This window comes from Hibiscus syriacus, unplaced genomic scaffold, assembly GCF_006381635.1.
Source record: "Hibiscus syriacus cultivar Baekdansim isolate YM2019G1 unplaced genomic scaffold, ASM638163v2 tig00004072_pilon, whole genome shotgun sequence".
NCBI lineage: Eukaryota > Viridiplantae > Streptophyta > Magnoliopsida > Malvales > Malvaceae > Hibiscus > Hibiscus syriacus.
Window position 1 is genome coordinate 1,983,948 of NW_024061998.1, and position 8,553 is coordinate 1,992,500.

The following is an 8,553-nucleotide window of genomic DNA, read 5'->3' on the forward strand; positions in this document are numbered from 1 at the left end:
GATGACGACACCCCTGACCGAGGAGGGACTCCCACCGCCGATCATGCTGCTGCCCCAACCCTTCCAACCCCGCCTGAGAACATGAAACAACCCTAGAACCCTGTTCCCTCTTACAAAGATTCTCTAATGAATGATTCCTCCACTGAACCACAAGACTTAAATGAGATCCTTGATGAAGAAGATATTGGGATTTAATAAGGTGAAGTCACTCGTACGATAGTCGACGACATCATCTCTATTGAATTTTCTGATCGTATTCAAACTCTAGCCGAGAAAAGTATAGATCAGACTGTTGTAATTAAAATCTTAGGGTGACGAATCGGTTATACCACCCTACGATCCAAGATCAATTGATGTAAAAACCTAAACAGTAACCACCCTACGGTACTCCAAGATCAATTGATGTGAAAACCTAAACAGGTGTTCAAATTAATGGATATTGAAAACAACTATTTCTTAGCCACTTTCCGTACCCATACAGATTATCTCTACGTTCTTGCTGACGGAACTTGGACAATCTTTAGGCATTGCCATACGTTTGAGCCATGGACACCGAACTTCATCACGACAACCCCTTTTTTAAGGTAATGGCTTGGATTCGACTAACTAGTCTTCCAGCGACGCTATATAAGAAGAGTTTGATCCGGAAAATTGGTGAATCCATCATACCAGTTATCAAACTTGATTACTAAACTGAATGTGGCAAACGTGGTAGATTTACACGCACGACAGTTTGAATTGATCTTTCTAAGCCTTTGATCTTTAAGTTGTTGATGAATGGTAATCTACAGATTATTGAATATGAATCACTTCTCATAATTTGCTTTCATGAATGTGGAAAAGTATGGACATAGTCGTGCATCATGCCTTACCCTTCAATCGGAGGACATCCCTGAAGCCATCATAACTGCATAGAATACCATAAAATTGTTCGTCACATATGACTCCTACGACCCTTGGATGACCGCAGCACGTTGACCTCGTCGCACAATTGTCGCAACCGCTTTTCGGGTGGGCTCAGAATTGGACTTTGACTTGAATAATTGGGTAAGAGTCGCCATCGATCACTTTAAACATTTGGGTGGATCGGACACCATCTTACCTGATCTGTATTTTTACCAGAAATATGTCGGGTTCGGGAGTCGGTTACGGTCAAGGAAGGATTAGCACCCTTGAACCGTCCTTTCAGTACCAATTAATTCGTCGGTTGTCTTTAATAGCGAAAATTAAAATTAAAATTAAAAAAAACCGATTCAAATTACTTACCTTTGATTGGTTGAAATTTCTCTAAAAAGTCGAAAATATTAGATAAGAAATAATAAATAAATATTAAATAAATTAAAGAAAATAATAATAATAAATAAATGAAAAATGGTCACGATCTACAGCCTGATGCAAAGGAGGTCCTGTTTTCAATGTCTAGTAAATGCACTGAAACACCACTTTCAATGTATTTGAGCAAATTATCCGGTCCTCCTTCCCTGGCAAAAGTATGAATAACATCTATTTTCAACTCATTTCCCTGATTTTTCTTTCTTTACCACGATCATTGCTTTACAGCCTTCTCTCGTAATGGCTCTAAGCTTCCGATTTTCACTTCTACGAGGTCTCAGCTTTCGAAGACCTTGTTACAGATCAGTCGTCGCTAGACGACTTTACCATCACTCATTGAGCTACGAAACGTATCCAAACGGATGATGAATCCCGCATATGTGGCGTAGGCATCGTAGAACACTTTGGCTGCTTCTTCGGATTCGAATTCCATTCCCGCCTACGGTTCCTCATCGGAAGCTCCTCCTGTTGTAACAAACTCCCCTTCGTTCTAATTATGCGTCGTTTCATCTTCAGCTTCTGGACTGTGGAGAGATTTTTGTTGAAATTTAGCCGATTCAAACTTATCTTGGCAGACCATCAAGGATCAGTTTAACCTCTCTTGAAACTTGGTCATTTCGTTCTCGAAATGCTGCTGAGCATTAACAACAGGAACACTGCAATGTTCAACACAATTGCTTATCTCCTCTTGTTTCCTTGATCTATCAAAGCATTCATATGCACACTTGAAATACGCTTGCTGAAGAATGAAATTGATGTGGTCTTGGGCAGGAACAAGTAGGATCGGTATCAATAAGCCAAACACGAAGACCATGCATGGCACCGAGTTGAGCTATACCTGAACCCATTTGTCCACTGCCCACCACCGCTAAACTCTTTCTTTCTCTTCACTTCTCTCCCCCTTTTCTGATTTGCTCCCCCTTTTTAGTTTTTCGTTTGTGCAGGTCCCCCTTCCCAGCAAAAAAAAACATGTGTTGAGGAGATAATGGGTGAACAACCCATTTCCCACAAAGGGAAACGGTTGAGATATGTAGGGCTTACAATGAGAACTACAAAATAATTATAATATAAATTAATAATAATATAAATAAATAAATATAATGTTTTAGTATACCCGGGCAAAAATGGGCCCCTCTTTGCACATTTTTATGTTAACAAGAATAGGGTAAAGATGAAAAAGGCAACAAGTTTTTGTTCAGTTCTTTTTTATTGAAGACTTGATAGTGTTTGTTGTGACACTAAGTCGATCCATGGGGCACGATATCCTTCGTCGTGAAGTTGAAATCGTGGATGGCTCCTTCGTTGTGAAGTTGATCCTTGACTTGGATATCTTTCGTTGTGAAGTTGAAATTCAATATTGTGTAAGTTACGTTGTTTCTAGGCCAATATCATTCGCTGTGAAGTTGAAATTGACTCTGAAACTGGAAAGCCCATTCTTTGAGTTGGATATCCTTCATCGTGAAGTTAAAATCCAATCTAGAGTTGAGCTTTGCTTATGGGCACGATATCATTCGTCGTGAAGTTGAAATCGTGGATGGCCTCTTCGTCGTGAAGTTGAACCTTGAATTGGATATCCTTCGTCATAAAGTTGAAATCCAATCTTGAGATGGTTGTTTGTGGGCACGATATCCTTCTTCGTGAAGTTGAAATCGTGGATGGCCCATTCGTTGTGAAGTTGAGCCTTGAATTGGATATCCTTCATCGTGAAGTTGAAATCCAATCTAAAGATGCATGTTGCTGGTGAGCACGATTCCCTTCGTCGTGAAGTTGAAACCGTTGATGGCCCATTCGTTGTGAAGTTGAGCCTTGAATTTGATATCCTTCGTCGTGAAGTTGAAATCCAATCTAAAGATGAATGTTACTGGTGAGCATGATTCCCTTCGTCAAGAAGTTGAAACCGTTGATGGCCCATTCGTTGTGAAGTTGAGCCTTGGATTGGATATCCTTCGCCGTGAAGTTGAAATCCAATCTAAAGATGAATGTTGTTTCGAGTCCAATATCTTTCGTCGTGAAGTTGAAATTGGCTCTGAATGAAACTGGGAAGCTCATTCGATGTGAAGTTGAGCTTTGAATTAGATATCCTTCGTTGTGAAGTTGAAATCCAAGTATTGTATGTTGCTTTGAGTTGGATATCCTTCGTTGTGAAGTTGAAATCCAATTTCGAGTAAATTGTGTCGCTTCGAGTGCAATATCCTTCGCTGTGAAGTTGAATTTGACCCTGAATGAAATCAAAAAGTTGTTTATTGTCAGATAGTCGCCCCTTCGCTGTGAAGTTGAGCAACCACCATCAACTTTTGAATATGCTTTTGAATCGAATATCTTTCGTCTTGAAGTGAAAACTTGACTAAAAAAGCTGCAAAAAATTATATATCCTAAAAATGATAAATGCGATGCTCTTAAATATGTCTAAGATGAATGCAACATGAATTAATTTTGTTTTATCTCTTGGATAGAGCCTCATTTTTGTCTGCTGGTCTTGTCCTTGGAATCGACCATGCCCCATTTTCTTCTCAGGTTATTGGTAATGTCAAAAGTTCTTTCTGATCTCTCGGACTGATTGTCTTGTGAAATACTCAAAATTTGGTATTGTTCGTTCTTTCTTCAATAGAGGTAAAATGAGCCTTAGCACATTTCAGGACCTTTCATATTTGAGACTGTCCTGCTTGAAAATGTTTTTGTCCTTTCTCTTATTTTAGGAGGAAAGAGAGAAAAAAGATATAAAAATATAAGAATTCTGTAAAACATTTCCCCTTAATTCAGGCTGGCAATTAAATCAAATCATAAACATGAGTCCAAAGTATATCAAAGGAATCAATAGCTCTTTTAATGATTTTAGAGTTATAGCTTTTTGACAAATATTCAAATGGATGAGTTGACTTTAGGTTGGCCTCTTATTTTCTAAGGTTGCAGCCATAAAAATGTCATTTTTTCTCAGTCATTGCAATATGCCTTTTTCCTTGGCTTGGCATTTTAATAGGATGCAGATAAAATAACACAACTAGCATAATCAATTACTAGACCTTCTATTTCGGTCCTCTGAAATCTTCCATTTGTTCAAGCTTTGTAGGCTCCTTTAACAAAGGTAGCACATAAATATCGGTCTAAAAATGAAATTTGTGAGTGCTCGTGTGAAATTGACTATAAGAAGTGTTCCTTAACTCCCTTAGTCCATCATTACCAAAAATTTCTTGTTTAGATAGATTTGATTTAATTTACCATTGTCTGGCTAGCTTAATCCATAAAGCCAGGGCATTCAACCAATTGCTTTAGAGGGACAACTTAATATTATAATCACTTTTATCAGGTTTAACTGAAGGGTTCATCTCATCACAAAGTCTTCGGCTTGACAAAAGTAGTGGAGCAAACACTGAATTGCTAAGTTTCCGAGCAATGTCATGGTTTGAATGCAATATATTCATAAAGCCAGGGCTTTCGAGTTTCCTCTATAACCAATTGCCTTAGTGGAATAGCTCAGCTTTACGGATTTAATTTCTTAAGATTGTCAAGAAGAACCTGTTATAGTCTAGGTGTTGTTGAAAGTAAAAAAAATTATCTTTAGAGTTCAATTTCCAAGCAACTGACCTAAACTAGATTTACCTACTCGACTATTCCATCTATAAAGATCATCATCATCATTGAACATATTAAACAAAAAAGTATAGTAATGTCATATGCAAAAGATGCCCCATGTTGTCTGCACCTATGCACATCTAAATACCAAGCCTCTTGTTTATCGGTTTTTGTAAGAAAAGGGTATGGTGTTTGAGCGTATCTTCTGGGTAAGGTCAAAGTCCTTTGTTTTATAAACTTTTAATCATGTTACTTTGTCAAAGATCTGTAACTCTGAATCATTTACAGAGTTTTTTAATTCAGCTGATATTCAAAGAATTTCAAGTTGTAAATTTGATTAATTGCTCGTAATCTTTAAAGTAAATAAATTTATATAAATATCTTTACAAAAACTTAAGAAAAAATGAAAAATACAAATTCAAACAAAATATCTCAAATGATGAAATGATCTTCCTCACTTGGATTCCCCCAAGTTGTTGAAGTTGATCCAGTTCTTGTTACGCATCTTCTACACGATTCTCTCGAATGTGTAACAGTTCTAAATAGTGTGCCTTGGAACATGGCCATGATATTCGCAATGGACATTCTCATCATACCACTTGGGGTATGAGGGCTTCATGGGTTCCACTGGATATGGTGACACTACGTGGGTGTCAAAAAGTTGTTTGTAAACCTCTTTGTAGGAATATGATCAAAATGTTCCCATTTTAGATGAGACATGTGAATGTAATAAAAAAAAGAAAAAAATAATATGAAATATGCATGAATGCATGATGCATGCAATATTCGAGGCATTGATCTGAAAATGTGTCTGTTATTATAAATAATCCTTATTGGGAACAAAAGTGTTATTTCTTAAGAGAAAAACATTTTAAAAGTATATTCTGACTAAGTCTTCAAGACTCGAAACAAGTTGACTAGTCTTCTGCCTTCTTCAATCACCGGTTGAATACACTGTCGAACCACTCCAATTGCTCTGCCTAAACAATGCAAGTGACGTATTGCTTTTTATACTTGCCCCATGAAGTCTCGAATGACTGCATCTCTACTCTCTCCTAAGTCTGCCCTCAACGAAAGCGTCTTTGGAAACCTCCATCAAATGGACTGTATGAAGTTCATTTGCTTGTTTCTTGAACTCGTCAATAATAGCCTCCAATTTCAGCTATCACTTTGCCATCTTGATCTTATTGTCTTTGAAGGGACTTTCCAAGTCAGTAGCCTTTTCTCGTCTTGCCCCTGCAACCTTTGCCAACCTGTTTTGGAAAAGTTGACTTTTGACGTGCTTGATGTAAACCCGGTCCATTCTAAGTATTCTTTGACCATAGTCGGACTTCTGAGCTTTTCATCTCTTGTATTATAACCCTTTTGTCCATTAATGCAGATTATTTACGTTTAACGAACACATTTTTTGTGGATCAACATCTCTTTTGAATGATGCAGATGATGAAAATAAAATAAAAAGAGAAAAAAAATGAAAAGAGTTAGTGAGGTAAATCAGAACAATAATGGAAATAAAAAGTCATACCTCACATGATATCTACCCAACATTCTTATTATTCCTACCTCGACATGATCTCTATCCTGTAATTTTGAACAAGTCCTAACCGCATAAATTTCTAGTTCACATGCTTTGAACAGAAAAATAAAGCAGGAAATAATTCAGGCATCCTAGGGTTTGAAATGAGGTTTTATGGTGGGCTCTAATTCCTTGTACTCTCCCAGATTAGGTTCTAAAGAGGGTACCCGAACCAGACCCTTAGTCCTAAGCTCACTACAAACTTGTGGACTAAGTTAAACTCGAGAGAAAACATTCCCTTATGTCTGTGCGGTGAATAATTTCACAAGAAGACAAAAGGTATATGAATCCCAAAAGTTACTTGCTAGGCATGTGCGAAGAATAAATTCTCACGAAGGCGTCGCTTTCACCCCCACTTAAAAGGGTTCGGAGCTCGGATATAGAGTCTGAGATGAAAATTTTGACAATCTAAAATCATTGAAAACGTCAGTACAGCTATTTATTTGAAAAATAATCAAAGGTAAATAATTGGAATCGAATAAATAAATTAAAATTTACCATTTTAGCATAAAAAAGACAACCGAAAATTAATCCTGGCCTGAATCACTTACTGGTTCCCAACAGAGTCGCCAAACTGTCGCGACCGCCTCCCGGAATTGGGCTTTGACTTGAATAATTAGGTTAGAGTCGCCACCGATCACTTTAAACATTTGGGTGAATCGGACACCATCTTACATGATGTGCATTTTTACCAGAAACGTGTCGGGTTCGGGAGTCGGTTACGGTCAAGGAAGGATTAGTACCCTTGAACCGCCCTTTCAGTACCAATTATTTCGTCGGTTGTCTTTAATAGCGAAAATTAAAATTAAAATTTAAAAAAAATCCGATTCAAATTACTTACCTTTGATTGGTTGAAATTTCTCTAAAAAGTCGAAAATGTTAAATAAGAAATATTAAATAAATATTAAATAAATTAAAGCAAAAATAATAATAAATAAATAAAAAATGGTCACGATCTATAGCCCAATGCAAAGGAGGTCTTGTTTTCAATGTCTAGTAAATGCATTGAAACACCACTTTCAATGTATTTGAGCAAATTATCTGGTCCTCCTTCCCTGGCAAAAGTATGAATAACAACCATTTTCAACTCATTTCCCTGATTTTTCTTTCTTTACTACGATCATTGCTTTACAACCTTCTCTCGTAATGGCTCTAAGCTTCCGATTTTCACTTCTACGAGGTCTTAGCTTTCGAATACCTTCCTTGTTACAGATCAGTCGTTGCCAGATGACTTTACCGTCACGCATTGAGCTGCGAAACACATCCACACGGATGATGAATCCCGCATGTGTGGCGTACGCATCGTCGAACACTTTGGTTGCTTCTTCGGATTCGAATTCCATTCCCGCCTACGATTCCTCATCGGAAGCTCCTCCTGTTGTAACAAACTCCCATCCGTTCGAATTATGCGTCGTTTCAACTTCAGCTTCTGGACTGTGGAGAGATTTTTGTTGAAATTTAGCCTATTCAAACTTATCTTGGTAGGCCATCAAGGATCGGTTTAACCTTTCTTGAAACTTGGTCATTTCGTTCTCGAAATGCTGCTGAGTATTAACAACAAGAACACTGCAATGTTCAACACAATTTTTTATCTCCTCTTATTTCCTTGATCTATCAAAGCATTCATATACACACTTGAAATACGCTTGCTGATGAATAAAATTGATGTGGTCTTGGGCAGGAACAAGTAGGATCGGTATCAAGAAGCCAAACACGGAGACTATTCATGGCACCGAGTTGAGCTATGCCTGAACCCATTTGTCCATTGCCCACCACCGCTAAACTCTTTCTTTCTCCTCACTTCTCTCCCCCTTTTTATTTTTTCGTTTGTGCATGTCCCCTTCCTAGCAAAAAAATACGTGCGTTGAGGAGATAATGGGTGAACAACCCATTTCCCACAAAGGAAAACAGTTGAGATATGTGCGGCTCCACATGGGACCTACAAAATAATTATAATATAAATTAATAATAATAATAAATAAATAAATATAATGTTTTTGTAGACTTGAACAAAAACGGGTGTATACAACAACAAAGAAACCTAATGAGAAAAAGCAGCGAGCCAAGAATGTATT

General features: G+C 37.5%; 1 pseudogene; it reads right to left on the reverse strand.

The window, feature by feature from the left end:
• Window positions 1–1,822: 1,822 nt before the first annotated feature.
• LOC120190133 lies at window positions 1,823–2,146 on the reverse strand (annotated as a pseudogene).
• Window positions 2,147–8,553: the final 6,407 nt, after the last annotated feature.